Source organism: Gopherus evgoodei, chromosome 1 (assembly GCF_007399415.2).
Source record: "Gopherus evgoodei ecotype Sinaloan lineage chromosome 1, rGopEvg1_v1.p, whole genome shotgun sequence".
NCBI lineage: Eukaryota > Metazoa > Chordata > Testudines > Testudinidae > Gopherus > Gopherus evgoodei.
Genome location: NC_044322.1, coordinates 310,729,342 through 310,747,456, shown reverse-complemented (window position 1 = coordinate 310,747,456; position 18,115 = coordinate 310,729,342). Strand labels below are relative to the sequence as shown.

General features: G+C 41.8%; 1 long non-coding RNA gene across 1 annotated transcript; it reads right to left on the bottom strand.

Annotated features, from left to right (window-relative positions):
* Positions 1-534: 534 nt before the first annotated feature.
* LOC115648124 lies at positions 535-17,428 on the bottom strand. The gene is made up of 3 exons (XR_003999470.1): positions 17,417-17,428; positions 16,583-16,585; positions 535-619 (listed from the first exon to the last, which is right to left on the bottom strand). It is a non-coding gene; the product is annotated as an uncharacterized LOC115648124 (long non-coding RNA).
* Positions 17,429-18,115: the final 687 nt, after the last annotated feature.

The following is an 18,115-nucleotide window of genomic DNA, read 5'->3' as shown; positions in this document are numbered from 1 at the left end:
AAGGGCTGTCTCAGCTGACATGAGCAGCGCCAAGTTGAGACAAGACAAGTCCCAGCAAATAATTGCTGATTCAGGTAACTATTGTGAATGTTTATAGTAAATAAGAGAGGCAGAAACTAACTGAACTAACTACTTTGGGTATGTTTATAGTAAACAGAGTAGGCAGATACACCATGAACTGATAAGCTTGCCTTATGCAATCTGTAAGACAACTGGTCTTTACATGCAAGAAGTATAGATGTTAGTTGCTAGGAAAGATGTATATAAACTGCGTGGTATGTGACATGAATTGTGGTATCGCCCTGGACCTAAACCCCTTGCATCATGGCCTGGCCAGCATAGGCAAAGAGCAGTAGCATGACTAATAAAGTAACCCATGTGACGAGCTGGAGATGAACTGAGGTTTTTGGATTCCAGAGAATGGGAGGAAGTGTTCTAGACAGACCAAGTGGAAAAGGTCTCATTTGTCCCATTGTCTGTAGAACTCCTGCTTCCTTCATTGTAGAAGTTGAAAGTGTAGTGAATGATACCAGGAGGAAGAGAAATGATGGTATCATGGTTAAGGCAGTTAAATGCTGCCCTGGAGAACTGGAATCTCTCCTTGCCTCTGCCAGAGTTCCTAAATGACAATAAGCCAATGTCCTAGGTCCAACTCTTGTCCCCTTTGCATTTGAATCAGACAGCTTCCTCCCCTATGTTGCTTGGATGACAGCAGTCGGGGGTGAGGGGCAAGATGGTCACTGAGGAGACAGACTTTCTGCTCTCAGTTCTGGTGCCCAGCCTCACCCCAGTCCAGAGCAGCTGGGAGCAGCCATTGCAGGGAAAGTCTTGCATTGTCCCTTTTGCCCTGGTCTGGAGGGAGCAGGCTTATTTATTCTGTGGAGATGGTTGATGCACATGCCTGTTACACATAGGAGCTGTAAGGGGATGGAGCATGCTCAGTCACTCTGTGGAGATGGTACATGCACAGTCTGGTCAACCCTAGGAGCTGTGAGAGGTTCAAACATGCTCAGCGGGGACAGAATTTTCAGAGATTTTAGTTGCTAAAATCCTAAAAGTCTCTTCTGAACATGTACAGACTGCACGTTTCCATAAACATACAACTTGGCCAAATTTGGGCAGATTTTTGTGGAGATAGCAAAAGGCACATCCATGACACTAAGATCATCCCTAGCCAAATTTCAGTTCTCCATCAAGGGGAACAATATTAATTGGCTCAGACATGCCCCCCGCCTCCCTCTCTCGCCCAGCCTAGCTACTGCCCTCCCAGCCTGCAGAGCCCTAACCTTAGATTCAGTAGAAAGGTGAACATGCAGCAGCTCTGCCAATCCCCCGTTTTTAGGTACTGCATCTGTGTCTTCCTTGTTCCCTTTCTCTAGTGCAAGAGGAAAGAGGAGCAGGCCCTTATTTTTACTTCTGACACTGAATCAGAATTTTAACCTGAGACTTCAGTGTAAAAAGGGGAACTCAAGTAATTCATGGTGCTCCTTAAACCCCAGAACAATCTTCCTGAACTTGTGAATTAATCATCCATTTCCTAAGTTATTTTTATCATTAATAGCTGGTAATTGCAAAGAATGATATACGTTTCTTATGGTTTTCTTCCATAGTGTCCATCACTGTTGTCTCTCTATGTTTCCAAGGCAAATTACATCTGAATAGTGAGATCTCTAGGGGACTTCATGGAATCACCTGCTCTTCTCACTTGGCTGGTTTTAGAAAGTTCTGGTTAGGGTAAATTTATCTATAAATGTCAGACTTACTTGTGATTATGCAGGAAAGCTTTCTCAAAAAGGAGTGTATTACAGCATGACCTGTAGATGGTCAGACCTTTGCTAGTGTAATCTGCTGTGGTAGCTTATTGCATAAATGAATCCCCTCAGCCAAGAACTGTTTCCTTCCTGCTTTGATACACTTAATCCTGGGCTTGACTAACTGCATTGTCCCAGAGAAACACAGCTTCCTAGGTTGGCTATGAGTGGAGATGTAGTCATTGATGCAGTTGCACCCATCAGTAGCTTTCAGGCCAAAATCTTATACTGGCAATGGAAATGGACTTAGGAATCAATGGAGTGGTTAGACCACAGGTATGATACGTGCACAGTGGCCCAGCCAGTGAGGAGGCTGGGTTTTGCATTCTGCCAATGCTGGTGCACTCTGCATGTGTCATGATTTGGAATATCTGTCTATAAACAACTTGTGAATTCTGGCTGATGTTATGTAATTGCTGTATCATTGAATACCTCAGTGAATGCAGAGTCAGCCATCTGCCCTCAGAGCTGTAGCATGTCCCTTCCAGACCAAGAACAATGCAGTATGGATCCCATTCAGGTAGAAACACCTTGGGACATTGGGGTGGCAGAAGACTGGAGAAATGAGTTCTATCAAATATGTCTGAAGGGATTGGGAGTTGGAGCAGTACAATTTCCCAAGAAGGAGAACAGAGGAACGAGGTGTTAGTTGTCAAGGGACTCATCAAGATATAGAAGAAGCTTTGGGCAGGAGAGGGGGAAAGAAGGGCAGACTTTCATAGCAGGAAGGATCCTGTTAACTGCAGGGCAAAACAAGGACAAAGGAAACTGACCTATAGTGGAGAGAAACTCCATAATTCAGAGAAAAAGCCATGGCGTGCAGGAGGAGGATCCTTGACAACCCAAAGCACTCTGTCACAAGTCCAGAGAATGCTCCAGAATGATGAGGAAAGTGAGGCAGGGAAATATGTGCATGGGTGTGTTTTGTCTGCATCTATGTATCTTCTGTGCTATTATAATTATATATGTAATTTATATCAAGAAACCCTTGAAAAGCCTAACTGTGTCTTTCAGCTTCACCTATCACGTGCCCATAAAGAATTAAACTATACACCCAGAGTGCCCACAAGGTGGAACTCTGGGAAAGGGTGCCCTTAATAAGCTGCTAGGGAATGAGGGAGGTCAGAGCTGGTCATGGGGCCTAGGGCTGCTAGGTAACAGACAGAGCCTGTGCTCAGAAACTGTGCTAGAGAGGCCAAGGAAAGAAACAGTGCTGCAGCCTACTCTGTAAAATGAAAGCTTAAGAATACAGAGGTTCAGACTCAGCTCACTGGTGAGTGTCCAGCCAGTGGAGCTCTGCCAGGGCTGAGTGACAGCGTGGCATCCACCTTAACCCCCCATACACACGTTAAGGTAGTTCAGTCTAGGGGGGATGAACAGGTGGATCTCTCTAGCTGGGCGAGGGGAGACGTTTTCTAGCAAGCAGAAAGTGAAAGGAGAGCCACATGTTGTGATCCTGTTAGGTTGATATTTTGTGTAACAGTGAAACCTATGTATTTTAAATCCTTATGGTGGGGGTGACGCATGTGAGGAGAAACAACTGTATGTGCTATTGCTTCTCTCATTCTACTCGCCAGGACTCTGCTGAAACAAGATAACATCTTAATAGGGAATTTCCTGCTTAACTATTTCATAAATAAAGAGCAAAGCAACACATGCCGCAAAGCATAGCCAGCTCCAAGCTAGGGAAATACGCCTTAGCAACAGGCCATAAACCAAACACAGAAGCAGCAACATTGATCACTAGAGAGAGACAACAGTTTGAGTATGTAACGAGAGACACTTCACATACATGTATGATAGTAAACCCTCAGAAAGACAAATATATTCTCCACCACTGCCACACTGAATGCTGAGCTCAGAAAAGTACATAAGGGTTTCCAAGGAAGGGGGGCACTACTGGTTACTAGCAGCGGCAGCTCCAGGCACCAGTGCTTCAAGCGCGTGCCTGGGGAGGCAAGCTGCTGGGGGGTGCCCTGCCGGTCGCTGTGAGGGTGGCAGTCAGGCAGCCTTCGGTGGCATGCCTGCAGGAGGTCCGCTGGTCCTGTGGATTTGGCGGCAATTCAGTGGTGGGTACGCAGAAGCCATGGGATTGGCAGACCTTCCGCAGGCAAGCCGCTGAATCCACGGGATTGGGGACCTCCTGCAGACGCGCTGCTGAAAGCCTCCTGACTGCCATGCTTGGGGCGGCAAAAAAGCTAGAGCCACCCCTGGTTACTAGAATAAAAAAAAGAGATTACTGTTGCAGAAGAAATAATTAAGTAGGTCCCTATCACCCCAATATCAGGGCTCAGGCCAGGCCAGTACATCAGCTCCACTTTCATGCTGTATTGTTGTTCTCTGAAGCTGAAGCTGTAACTAAAGTATCCCTTTAGCTATTATAGTTGCTGCGATATATTACATTCATGTTTTTGAAGCTGACCAATGGTGTGACCTCCGCCTGTGTTTGTAGAACCTAAAACAACAGGTCTGAGAGGTATAAATTGCTCCATTAATCTCAGATGCCCAATGGTAATCCTTTAAATGTTAACTCTTAACCATTTCACTGCTCGCAGCTTGTAAGAAAGGAGAGGAAATATCACAAACTGAAGAACTGCATGATCCACTGTGAGTGACAGTTCACTTTTCCACCATTAGGCTGTATGCTACAGAGATTACTGCTGCTTTTTTCCACCCCCAGTGAAAAGGATCCAGACAGAGGCCACTTGAGCATCTGAGCCCTGTCCAGCATGAGCCAAACTCAAGAAGCCCAGTGGGCCATGCAAATCTCACTGAGTGGCAGCCAAGCCCAAGGAGCCCATGTGATATTTCAACGACCTGCACAATCTAGTGCAAGCAATGTCTTGTGGGTAGGACTTATTTTATAGGTGGAGCTTGGAAGAAAACCATTACCTTTCTTTCCCTCTCAATTTGATCTCTGCCCAAAACATAGTTTAAAAACCAATAATGAAGGAAAAGAAAGAAAAGAAAAAGTAGAATCTGGACAGGCAAATGTATTAATATTCACCAGTAAAACACAAGCCTTTGATGAAAGGGAAGAATTTTCTGACCACTAATTTGTTTCTGTGCTTTAGACTCCACCAGTGCAGTATCAATGGTTTGCTTCTCCTTATGCCAGTTAGTGAGGAAAGCAGCCAGTAAGAAGTTCTCATTTTCTCACTGTTAATAGAAGAATGGATAGTTTTGTGGTAAGGCACTGAACCGGGATTTAGGAAATTTGAGTTGAATTATTGGTTCTGCCAGGACTCTGTGACCCCGGACAGGTTACTTAGGTCCCAGTTCTGCAAAGCACTTCAGCATGTACTTAATTTTAATTACTTCCTGGGGACTTAAGCACGTGCTTACGTGTTTTAATGAATCAGGACCTTACTTTATCTATGCCTTAGCGATAATAAAATTTGCTTTCTCCCATCTTTTGTCTGTCTAGATTGTAAGTCCTTGGAGACAGAATTTTTCATACTACATATTTGTTCAGTGCTCAACACAAGACTTTGATCTCAGTTGTGCTATTATTCAATCTCATAACATTTCATAACTTAACTAAAATAATTGTGATACTAAGAATGTACAAGTGAAGGCTTCACTCCATTTCTTAACCATGGTAAGATAAGATGTTTGTTGATTTGGGGCAAAATAGCTTACAGTATTTTATTTTAATTCCACCAGAAAAGAGTAATTACGTGGAACTTTGAGATAATGTATTAAAGATGCTTACTAGTTACAAGAGAGTAAAATTATTTTCTCCAGCGCAATTACAATGTAGCTAATTAATGCTTCTTACTAAGATGCAACTAATTAATTATGTGGAGTAGTTGCTACTAATATCAGACTATGAGCATTCTTTTACAAACTGCATTCAGCTAATGAAATAACTCTTCTAGAGCAATAAATATGTTGTACTTAACCCAGACTTCCTCACCAGGATGCACATACACACTGAAGTTCATAAATTAATGCTGCTTTCATGTAATTACTCAGCATCAGAAATACTGTAACTTTTTTTGTCACAGTAGTAGTGAAATAATTAGTGAAGCACCTGTGTAGCCACATGATATGAGGAAAAGCAGTGTGAGCATTAATACACTTGTCATAAAACAGCATCCTTATGCCTCTCAGACATATTTATCTTCTCCTGCTGCAAAGATGGAAAAATATTCTTAAAATGCATATATAGATAGAATAAGATGTTTGCTGTTTTCCTTTTCCTCAGCAGACCTTAACTGTAGATCACAGGGCCAGTGCATACAGAGAATATCTTCTAAGCACTTTCTGCAGTATTCTTGTTTTGATATCAGGATTCAGTACATGTTACACGTTCTTTTCATGTCCTGTTTGTTTCTAGCTCACAAAACCTATAGGGAAAAACACACTTATCTTTGTCCTGCTGGGTGTAGGCTGGCTTGCAGTGTGAGATAGTGTGATCTGTGAAAACAAAGAAACTGCATTTCTACAATTCATCTAAGCTTTTACTGCCAGATTAAAAAAAACTCAGCAGATTAAAGACAATCAGTTTCTTTCACAAAACTACTCCTTTTACATTCTGAGTGAAAAAATCATGTATGCAGTAAAAATGAACACTTCAAGGTTGTTTTTTCTTTTTGCTTCAGACAAAAGGTATCTGCTATATGAAGTAATTGTTCCAGTCTGTGAAATTAGCTTTATGTATGCATGATGGATAGAAGTGACATAACTTTACAGAGTTAATAAAATACAAACCGGAGATAGTGATTCCTGGGATTTTTTTCTTGGATAGCTGTTAAAGCAATTGCTGGCAGAACATTACACCCCCGTGTAAGTCCCAGGACATTTTGCAATAAATAATTTTTATAAAAAAATCCAGACTCTGAATTTCGCATACAATTTTTAAACCATCTGTGCATTATCAGCCTATCTAACACTGGGAACTTACTTATTTGTGCACTTTACATATATGATCTGATGTCACCGGGCATAAGAAGGGAACATAAAAAAAAACCCTTAATAATCAAAATCCAAAGTCTAAATAAGAACATTTTTATGGGTATAAAATTTATTTCATTAAGTGTTTAGAAGTACTTCAACATAGTGTACATGTCCCTTATCTTTTATATTGCAAACCTGGGAAGGGGTTGTTTTGAAGTCCTAAGAAGATGTATTATAAAGATACAAATATTTTCTAACAAAGAAACATGATGTAAGCAGGACTTAGGCGCTTTGTACATTAAACCTCAAGAAGGGGAAAATGAACTATACTTCAATTTCTTATGAAGTTAGCTTCCCCAGTGTATGTAGTCAGGTATCGATCCAAGGTATGGATTTATTCAGTGTAAGTCATTTGAATTATGTAGATTCATTTGGTTCGTTAAATGCTTTTATCCTTGTAAATGAATAAAAGACTAACAATTCTATCTCCAAACTGACATGCATTTCTTTGGTTGCATGTTACCATCTCTGGAGATCTTTAGTAACATGTTACACTGATATTATAGCTAAATTCCCAGATCTTATTGCAAATCTAGGGGAAATGGCCTTTCTCATGATATATAGCACAAACTCATATTCTTAACAGTGGACAAGGAGTCCAAATATGATCTTTCACTCAGTGTGAAGGGTCTGAAGTGAATGATTATGTGGAAATGAAACAAAATCATGAACTAAAACCACAGATTGCTAAATACCCTCAACTGTGATTTTTCTTAACAACTCATTTTCTCCTTTCTAATCAGCCATCATACCATATGTATTTCAGTGTTATTTCCTCCCTTAAAATATTAAGTTGAAAGGGATATACTTCTGCTATATTTATGTCTGGAGTATTCTTGGGATAGAAGGGAATGATTTTGCAACCCGCCTGCCGCTTTAATACGGAAGACATGGCTCATTATTTTCAAGTCCATCGTCAGAAATTTTAGAGGAGCTTTTTTGGCATTTGACTGACAAATTAGCTTTGTTTTAGCCTTCTCAGCTGATATGACATGACGGGTTGTAGATTCCCAACCATACTATTAACCCTCTCTCTCTAAAAATTGAGCAATTCATTATCTACACAAGCATTTTTCATGAAGAGTTGAAGTTCTTGTCTATTAGAGTTGCAGCTGTGTTAAATAGCAGAGTTCATCCCTATTAACAACTATAACATGGTCTCTTATCAAATGAAATTGACTAGCTGGGCATCAACGGCAAACTGAGTTCTGGGGGATTTTTCTCCTCATCCTGTTATAGTCCTGGCTGTTTTCATAACTCACCCTTGATAAGCAGTAACGAATCTGTCAAGGTGCTGACAGGGATAATCCAGACAAACATTGCTCCCTAAATGAAGTGGAAGAGATTTTTGGCTTGTTTACTTGTTGACCGTAGCCTAATATCTCTCTCCTTATTTAAACAACAGTTATGCTATTTCCCCACTACCCAGCCAAATTAGTGATGTCATGATGTTATCTCAAAAGATATCGATTAAAATAGAGAGGGAGGGATCATGGCTTATCTAGAGCCTGATTGTGTAACTGCCATTACTTAATGCTAGACTATGCTATTTTGTGGCTAGGCCTGCAGTGGGGGCAGTACAGAACTACCTCTCCCAGCGGGAGCTCTGGGAGGCATTGTAGCTTAAATAGGCATCCTATCTCCTGAACAGAGGCAACACGGAACTCCTGGGGGGATGGCACAATTTAATGTTTCTGTTGAGACACATGACCGCTCTACACGGTCACCTCTGCCCCCTTTCCCACTTCCCTTGTGCCTCTCACACCTGCTCCAAGCCTGCATCGCCTTGCCCCAACTCTCCTCACAGATCCTTCTCCAATTCTCCCATCGCCTCCCTGCTACAGGCACAGCATGGGCCAGAGTGAGCTCTGGGCTCCTACTGCCAAGCATCGGTATCGGCGGCTGCGGGTGAGGAAGGGACGGGATTCAGAGGGATTCCCCATGGTGCCTCTGGCAGAGCTGCACTGCCAGCCCAGTCTCTCTTCCCTGCTCCGGGAGCCTCCTAGCAGGGCTCAGCAGGAGTGCTAGGTGCTGGTGTCTCTCAGGCACGTCCCCTTCATCCACGTTCAGCCCAACTCCCATCCTGGCAGAAATCTGTGGGGGGCATGTGAACCTGCATGCCCTTCCCCGCCCACACACATCATCTCTGCTCCTGAAATTCCCTAGGGCACAGAGGAGCATGTCTGTTGCACCCTTTCTTAAAAGGGTACAGGATGCACTTACCTCTTTAGTGGGCCAGCTCTGCTGGCTGGTGTGCAGAGGGAGCTGAGGCCATTACTCTATCATCTCCAGTTGTCTTTGGGGTGGCTTGAATCCTCAGGGCAGTAAAAGGTAGCCATGCAGTGACTGCAATTGTGCCTCAACCCGCCACAAGAGATGCAATGAGACACTCCTTGCTCCTCCTCCTTTACACATCAGCACCACGGCCAGGTATAATTTGGCGCTTAGATTAGAAACTGCATTTTTTTTAATAAATAGTTCATTGGAATAGCATATCATGCAAGTACAGGAGGCAAACAAAAATCTTTCTATCTCTAGAAATAATACCACTAGAAGTGGTATTTTACATTTTAATTATAGGGACTATTTCCGAAAATCTTAACTATCTCTAAAACTGGAATGGATTTTAAGTGTGTTCACAATATACATCTCCTATTTCTCATCAGTTTCTCCAGATTCTCTGAGCTCTGAGAAACTGTGCTTTCCATTGCAGATTTTCATAGGTTCTCCACAAAATCTCTCAAACTTCCAGTCCCTCTCCTGCCCTTCTCTACTACCATCCTCATTGCTCATCAAAATGTGCTAAATATCATGAGATGCAGAAGTAGTAAATATTGAAGCAATAGTCCCCATAATTGCAGGCTCCTTTGATGAGATAATGAACCACAATAATAGTTGCATACAGATCAAAGGCTCAAAAAAAAATGAACACAAGAACTAATATTGTAAGAAGAGAATATTGTACTCTATTTTTAAGGGTTAAACATGATTCTAAAATGTTTGGGGCTATTTGGGGTATATTATTTGGCAACCTAAAGGATGGCATCATGATAGAAACATTTGAAGTAATGAGAAGGGGACTATTTTGCCAATTTACTCCTGCCAAATGAAGTTTGCTAGGAATAGAAGCTAATTGGCAAGGCTGGTGCAAAATGGGATTTGGCACTTCCTCAGTCACTAATTACTGCTGCCTCATCGATAAACTCATCTCAGCAATCTACTCTCAGATACTTCATTTCTTGCTCAAGCAAGGTTTCCCCTATTCTGCAACAGGCACCTCTAACTCCCCAAAAGAGAGAATCCTTTGCACTGACAGCATCAGTGCTTTAAAAGAGATTCTGTGGCACCAGCACAAAGGATTGTGGAAGGTGCTTTCTCATGAGTGCTGACATAATTTAACACTACCAAATAAATATAGCTGGACTACATGAAGATTTCACCTTCATCTCATCATCCAATGTATTATGTGTCTGATCTGCCTGCCTAATCCTTGTGAACTCTTAATACCAAGTGCTCAGCGATAATACAAATAATAATAACAACAAGCTTACTGCCTTAATATGTGGTGTTCTGGGTTATCACCTACATAGTCTGCTCTAGGCCACTTTTTCTTGCCTTGCTGCTTCTATTGCTTTATTTTCCAGCTTTGTTTAGTAAGCGATAGAGAGACTGAAATACAAAGGGTCAGAACAATCTTCTTTATAACCTTTTATTCCTTTCTAGTCCTGAATAATTACATCAGTTAGTATCCATTTATTTTATCGTGCTCCTCTGCAGTGTTCTAAAAATATATTAAAATACAAAGTAATTTCTTAATGGCTTTAGAGCTCAACTTCAGTGCATATGACATTTCAACTGTCTCATTTTGATCCTGTGAACTTTGTTTGAACAAAGATTGTGTAGGACTAAATAACCCCTTTTGGTTCCTGAGCTTGGCATAAATCTGCTATTATAAATTCCAGGTTTAGTTTTAATAGATATTTTCATATTTTGCAAATAGCACAGTAAGAGCGGTTCAAATACCTAGTAGACTTCATTCCATTTCATCAACTTACAAATGCCAACACTATATATGGATGTTCCATAAGCTACTACCACCAAGACCTTATAACTGATGGCTTGTAAACACAAGTTGTGCGTATTCTACTTTCAGAAGTTACATGGAATTTTTTAATCTCCATCCAGGTACGATTTGTTGTAAATAGTTCTGGTATGTTGCTAAAAGAGACATTTCAAAATGAGATTTGACAAAAAGAGAACTAATATTAAAATTCTTAAATGAAGATGTACACGATAGATGAAAAGCACTTTGAGATCCTCAGATGCAAGTTGTTATATAAATGCAAAGTATAAAATGTGTATATAATATGGATCAATATTGTTATTTATTTGAGGAAAGGTTGGGAGAAAAGTTTTTTTTTTTATAAATAAAAATCTCTTTGCGGTTTTTATTATTCTTCAAGGACCAGATTCTGGTACCCTTACCCCTGCTGAATAGCAGTCACAAGCAGTCCATAAGCGGTCAGTGGGACTATTCATAGAGTAAGGTGCTATTCAACATAAGAATGTCATTGGAACTTCCAGTGTGGCATAATATTGTGATTGTTCTTACAGAACTAAAAGGAAAAGGGACATGAAGTTTAATTATTACCTCCATCATCTCCTTTTTAACATATGTACAATTTAGCCCAATCTAGGACAAAGAACATAAGGCCAGAAACAAGGAACCAAATGACAATAGTGATTGCTACCTTTAATCTGTGTTGGGTTAATAATTTAGACACTAGCCACAAAGTTACAATCAGACACGTTAAAGTTACATTAATGAAAAAGAAGCATAGAGAGCTGACCAGTTGTGTAGGTGCAATCTAAGACAATGCTCTGTATTTATAACTACATCAGATAGGGATTGCACTGGTTACAACTGCATTCACTCTTCAAGTAGCAGGGTAAGTAGGAAGCTAAAACTAGGATAATATATCAGATTGGCTCACAGAAACCACTGTTGTCCCTTGGTGCAGTAATTTAAGAATTCTGTTAATCCTTTTTACACAATAGAGGTAGTAGTTGTTGATGCTGGAGTTGATTCAAAGGAGGGTGACCATTTTAATCTTTGGGGCACTAGTTAATTCACAGGTGGATGACACCTGTGAGCCACCTAATTTCTAGGCAATTGGGGAAGAGTCCTAGGGAGCACTGTGCTGGGAATTAGGAAAGCTTCTAGCTGTTAGCAGGTGGGGCAATTGGAGATTACTCCACTTAAGAATCCTGATGTGCCTCAACCGTCTGTAGCAGGATATTTCTTTAACTCCTGACCTGCGCTCCTAATATGACTCTTCTTCTACCACACTATTAATTTCTTCCCTAAATCTGAAGCGAAGAACTTGTAAGTGGCAGCAACATCTTTGCTGGGGGGCGCACAACTGGCATGGAAGCTGATAGAGGGGAGGTGGATCCAATAGCCATGGGAAACAGGGGGAAGTAGTAATCAGTTTGCTCTGGGGATATGGAATGTGAAAGTGAAGAGGTTCAGCCACTTACAAAACATATTTTAGTTTTAAAATTGATCAAATTAGATTAGACCACATGGGCATATGCTGACATAGTTATATCTGTGAACAAACTTTTGCTCCTGCAGGCTCTTTTGTGTACATTACACAAGTCAGTGCTCCAAGTACTGGAAGCAGGAGAACCATCTTATCTTACTATTGTAAAGGACTGAGGTGTCTACTCAGACTTTCTGTTGGTTTTCAGAAGCAGGTGCTGCCACCTGAATCACGAGTAATGCATAGTGGTTGGGAAGTTAGACAATGGCTAACCAAAAGCAGCTGCAGCACTTACCATTTGGAAGTACCCATATGTTGTATGTTTTGTCTGTTTCAAATGAGCATGCTTTCTATGAACATAGCAATAAGAGTAAAATTAATTATATCTGTTTGATGGCATGACCTACTATAGGGTAATTTACAGCAAGCTCTCTAGGGAAGATTTCTCCTTTGAAGTACCTCTCACTCCAGGGTTCCCTTTTGAAGTATTTCCCCCAACTGAGTTCCTTTTGAAGTGCTTCTTAACTTCATCTTTTCCTTTTCTTGGGTTCTTTATGTATGTCTCCTCCTTTAGGTTCTACTTGGTAGCACCTTTCATCTGTGAGGTGTCTTGACAGCTGAAGATTATCCAATAATAAGGCATGCCATAATCAATACCATGATTTCCCACTGAGATCACCAGCTTCCTAAATTCAGTGGCCTTATATGCACAGTATTGTAAAAATTCTCACTATTGTTAATCCTAATTTAACAGTATAGGGAGCACTAGTGTAGAATGTCAGCCAGCTGCCATCAATATTCATACACAATGCATTTAACCTTTCAGGATGTTAAAAACTGGAAAACTTTTTGTGCCTGGTATTACAACAAAAACAAACATGCAGCATAAATAACCCAGTCCAAAAGAAATGATGACAAGGAAAATTCACAGATCTCCTCTAAACTGGGTTAAATTGACTCTCCTAATATAGCGGGAAATACTGAAACAAGGAAAAAAGGGATAGCATCAGTGCTATTTCAAAAGAAATTGGCATGTGATCAGTGGAAAATTCCTCAAATACCCTCTTGTACATTGATAGAATATCATAGGTGCTGTTTAAGAAAAGCTTTCAGGCCACTCAGACATAGCATTATAAACAACAGAATGGATTGTTCCAATATATGCAACTTTTCTCTTTCTCACTGATTAGATAACGCAATACTTGAAACACTGGAGGGGGCTGTTAGTGCTTCTACACTAATATGCTCAATATTTCTAATACAGGAAGAGTTGAAATAGTAGGAAGAAGTGGCATAAAATAGTGTCTTTATATCAACACGATGTAACAGAGTGAAGTTCCAGGGAATTTTCCCTCATGCCATTCCATTTTTATCTCTGATGAAATAACACACTTTCCCATAGGCTAGTTTTGAATCATAGAAATGTAGGGCTAGAATGGACCTTGAGAGGTCATCTAGTCCAGCCCCCTTTGCTGAGGGAAGACCAAGTACACCTAGACCATCCCTGACAGGTGTTTGTTTGACCTGTTCTTTAAAACCTCCAATGACAGGGATAGGACCTCACAAGCAGTCTTCTGTGCCATCTATGCCCAATGCTATGGCAACTGAACTACATCATGCCTATTCCATGGATATATGCCAGCACACCTAATTAAAGAAATACTTGACTCTTTATATAGTGCTTTTCATCCATAGATCTCAAAACACTTTACAATGAAGGTAAACATTATCTCCATTTTTATGTATGTGAAAACTGAGGCAAAGAAAGGTGAAAAGACCTGTCCAAAGTTACTCATTAGGCCAATGACAGAGTTGGGACTAGAATCCAGATCTCCTGAGTCCTGGTCCAGCCTGGGCTGAAGAGATGTGTCACAGGTACCAAGACACATACTATGCCCACTCTCAGGCTGGATCTACAAGTTTCTGAAGTCTCCATAAGAGACTAAAGGCAGCTGAAAAGCTGTGGCTTCCCTACAGTACAAGATTCATAGATGATTCAGACAAACCACCATATTCTCACATCAGTTACACTTTGGTGGCCAGGAAATATGGGATAACCAGAGTACATGAGTTGTTATAGCAAGAGTTGACCCCGCAAATGTTAGTACAGGAAAACAAAGGGAAGGGATTAATACTCTGTACAATAACAAGAGAATATTTGAGCTGCCAAAAAGCAATTCTGTAATATAATACATTGCAGGCAGGTTAAGCTGAAAAGTGTGAACATCTGTCACGATGACTTAACAACATTTTGATGGATGAAGCAAACCGGTCTCTGAGGTAAGTTGCTTCCTCATTTTAGAAAGTCTAAGTCTAGTCTGTCATTAACATGTCCCTCCAGATGCAACTGCCTTTGTTTCTTCTGGGGAGACAGCTGGTGCACAGCCTGTTACAGCACTTCACTTTGCGCTTGGGCTTCAGGAAAATTTTCTTATATTTTCCCCAAAGCAACATCCACAGCACTGCAGCTACTTCATGTCAGTTCTCCTATAATGTACTCACTGAGCAGCTCTTGACAGACTCCATACATACCTTATTTCCTGTCCCAGCTTGCACATAATTTTCAGCAGAATTTTTTTTACCTTGGGGTTCTATGTTGGACATGTGTGGATAGAAATTATTTGCTCTACCTATGGCTAGAAATGAGTCCTGGCTTTTGGAGACAGTGTGCAGAAGATATTTGTTACAAAATATGATAAAATGAACAATACGAACAAGAACAAGTTCATGAGTAAGACAAAAAGCCAGAAAAGGCCAAATATCAGCAAGCCACAAACATCCAGCTGACACAATGTAATCTTGCTTAAGTTTTTACTTCAGTGTTTTCCAAACTTTTCTTCTTTTTTTGGTTTGAAACCCCATAGCTTGGAGTGTCAGTAGAGGAGCAGTTTAGAACAGCTGTTCTAATTGTCCATTGCTTGTCCCTAGTTTCCAACACATCAAGAGATCCTAATTAAACTTCCAATCCTCCCCATTTTTACCCATGCAAAGCTGAAGCAGAATGGCTGCTCTTGTTTTTGGTGTAGTGAAGTGGAACTTAGATCCAGCTACCAAATTTACAAAAAAAAAAAGCTTAAATGTGCAAGTCCAAAACTCCTAGAAAACTGTTTTGTGTATTTTATTTAAAGGCAAATATTTCTCTGGGAATCCGTGGCATGTTGTCAAGAGGAGAAGTGTTCAATTATAGGATATTACCAAATGAATTTGCAGGTATTTATTTATTTTTTATTATGTTCTTTCAATTTGTCAATACATTCAACAAACAGAGTACCTCTACTTTGCTCCATGTTCCTTGACAAAAAATCAAGCAAGGAGCCTCGCATTGCCCAGTAATTAACCCAGTGGCTAAAAACATGTTTCTGATCCCTGTGTGTCCCTTCTAGCCAGGGAAAACAAATGTGCCTTGCAGTCTACTCTGATGTTGACTGGGGGTAGGAAGTGGATTCCAAAGATGAGGGGCCCTCACTTACACAAGAAGAGCTCCAGCTGAAGTGTCTTTGCTTGTTGCAACTGAGTCACTATGGCAGTGGGACAAAGAGGGAGTCTTGAATGACTGGGTTCCAAGCTATTAGGGCTCTGTTGGTCAAAATTGACACTTTAAATTCTTTCATTGTTGTGTGTTGTTTAGTTGTAGCCGTGTCAGTCCCAGGATAGTAGAGAGATAAGATGGGTGAGGTAATATCTTTTATTCAACCAATTTCTGTTGGAGACTGAGACAAGCTTTTGGCTATGGCTACCCTACAGTTTATGCCAGCATAATTTATGTCGCTCAGCAGTGTGAAAAAACTGTCCACCTGAGCACTTGTTTGCACAGCACTATGTCAATGGGAGAGTTTTCTGAAAACTGGACCCCCTGCTCCATCTCTTCTCCAGCCCCCCTCTGCCCTGCCCTCTGCCCCACCACTTCCTCCCCCAAGATCCCACCCGTGTTCTACCTCTTTCCCCCAGCTCCTACCCCTGTTCCCCCAATTCCCTTGAGGCCCTGCCCCAGCTCTTCTCTTCCCTCCAAGGGCCCTCTCTGTTCTGTCTCTTCTCTAAAGGCCCTGTCCCTTCTAGCTCATCTCTCCTCCCACCTCCATTGCTCACTGCTTTCCCCCTTCAACTCCAGCATGAGCAGCCCCAAGGGACTTGCAAACCCCAGCTCCAGCAGGCCACCTGGAAGTGCAGGTCAGAAAAAAGCAGCTAGGCAGACGCGTTGGCTGCTCCTGCACAGCAGCCTTCCACTTCCCTCTGCACTGCCTTCCCAGCAGCCCCCTTCCCTACCTGCTTGAGCCCTCTCTGCTCTAGAGCTGCCTGGGAGCACGGTTGGGGGAAGTGCTGGCTGGCGGGGCAGCTCATGTTCCTTCCCTCACGGGGAATGTTTCATGCCCGCTGAGAGACCCTTACCCCACTTGCCATGGGCCCCCAACACTGTGTCCTCTACCACAGTGCTGCAAACCATGCTCCTCAAAGGGACCGCCCATGCCAGTGCATGCATGCTGCTGCAGGGGCCGCCTCTTCAGGGCCAGGCAACAGGCTGCCACTTCGCCCCCTCACACCTGTGGTAACTGGACTTTTGCTGTCTAGTCAATACATCTGACTGGACGCTGCCAGGTCCCCTTTTAACTGGACTTTCCAGTCAAAAACCAGACACCAGGCAACCCTATCCTTGACTCTTGAAAGGTATGTTGGACGGTGTTGATCATTGTACCAGTGGAGATATGTCTACAGGTTTTGCATTTGTTGTTATGATGCAGTTTTAAGTTGGTATCTCCTGGTCTGTGGGGAGCGTCCTTCTGATGATGAACTTGGACAGGCTGGGAGGTTGAAAGCCAGAAATGACAATTAAGGAAAGATTTATTTGAGAATGGGATCCCCATCGACTATAGGTTGTAGTTGCTTGCTGATACAGTATATGGGTTTCAATGTGGGTGACAACTAACGGTGTGTCGCCAGAGGCGGGTTTATTGGTATTGAAACAGGTTCTATCAGGGTATTTTAGTGGCCCATTCAATGATGCAATCTACTTCTCTAGTGACGTGTCCTTGTTTGGTGATGTTGGTTTTAAATGACTGCAGAGGTGTTGACCTTGAGTGGTCCTTTACAATAAGCGCTAACTGTGATGCTGGAAGTACCTTTCCCAGACCTGAAGAAGAGCTCTGTGTGGCTCGAAAGCTTGGCTGTCTCACCAACAGATGGTCCAACAAAATATATTACCTCACACACCTTGTCTCACCTTAAATTCTACCAGATATGTAATAGGTAGTGCAGATCCAAAAGCCCTTGGAAAGAGACAGATATCTAACACTGACTCCTCTGAAAAATATATTATATTTGTATGTCGTTCATGCTTTACATATACTTGAATCTGCTCCCACTGAAGACAGTTGGGACTCTGCCTTTATTTTGTTGACAATAAGATCAAGCCCTTCCACAGTAAGCGGTAGTAAAGGCCCCCCCCCCCCAAGATTGTATTTTCACAACCCTTGTGCACATAGAAAATGTTCAAGTAGCCAGTGAATGATGAGCAGAGTTACTAAAATAACATGCTTTCCCAGCTTACTCTGTCATCTGCTAGTTATTCCAGAACTTTGCACAGCGTAATGCTTATCTGGCCAAAGTGCATCAGAGAACTGCTGGAGGGCCAGGGGAGCATCCTAAGTTGTAAAGCAAGTTACAGGACCGTAGCACCATTTTAGGAGTAGAGGAGAAGGCCCCACAAACAGTGGAACCCTAGAGCATTTGAGCTTTAGAGACCAAAGAACAAGAAAGTGAAGGACAGCATTGCTGTGAGCTCTTCAGGAGGACAGAGACAGC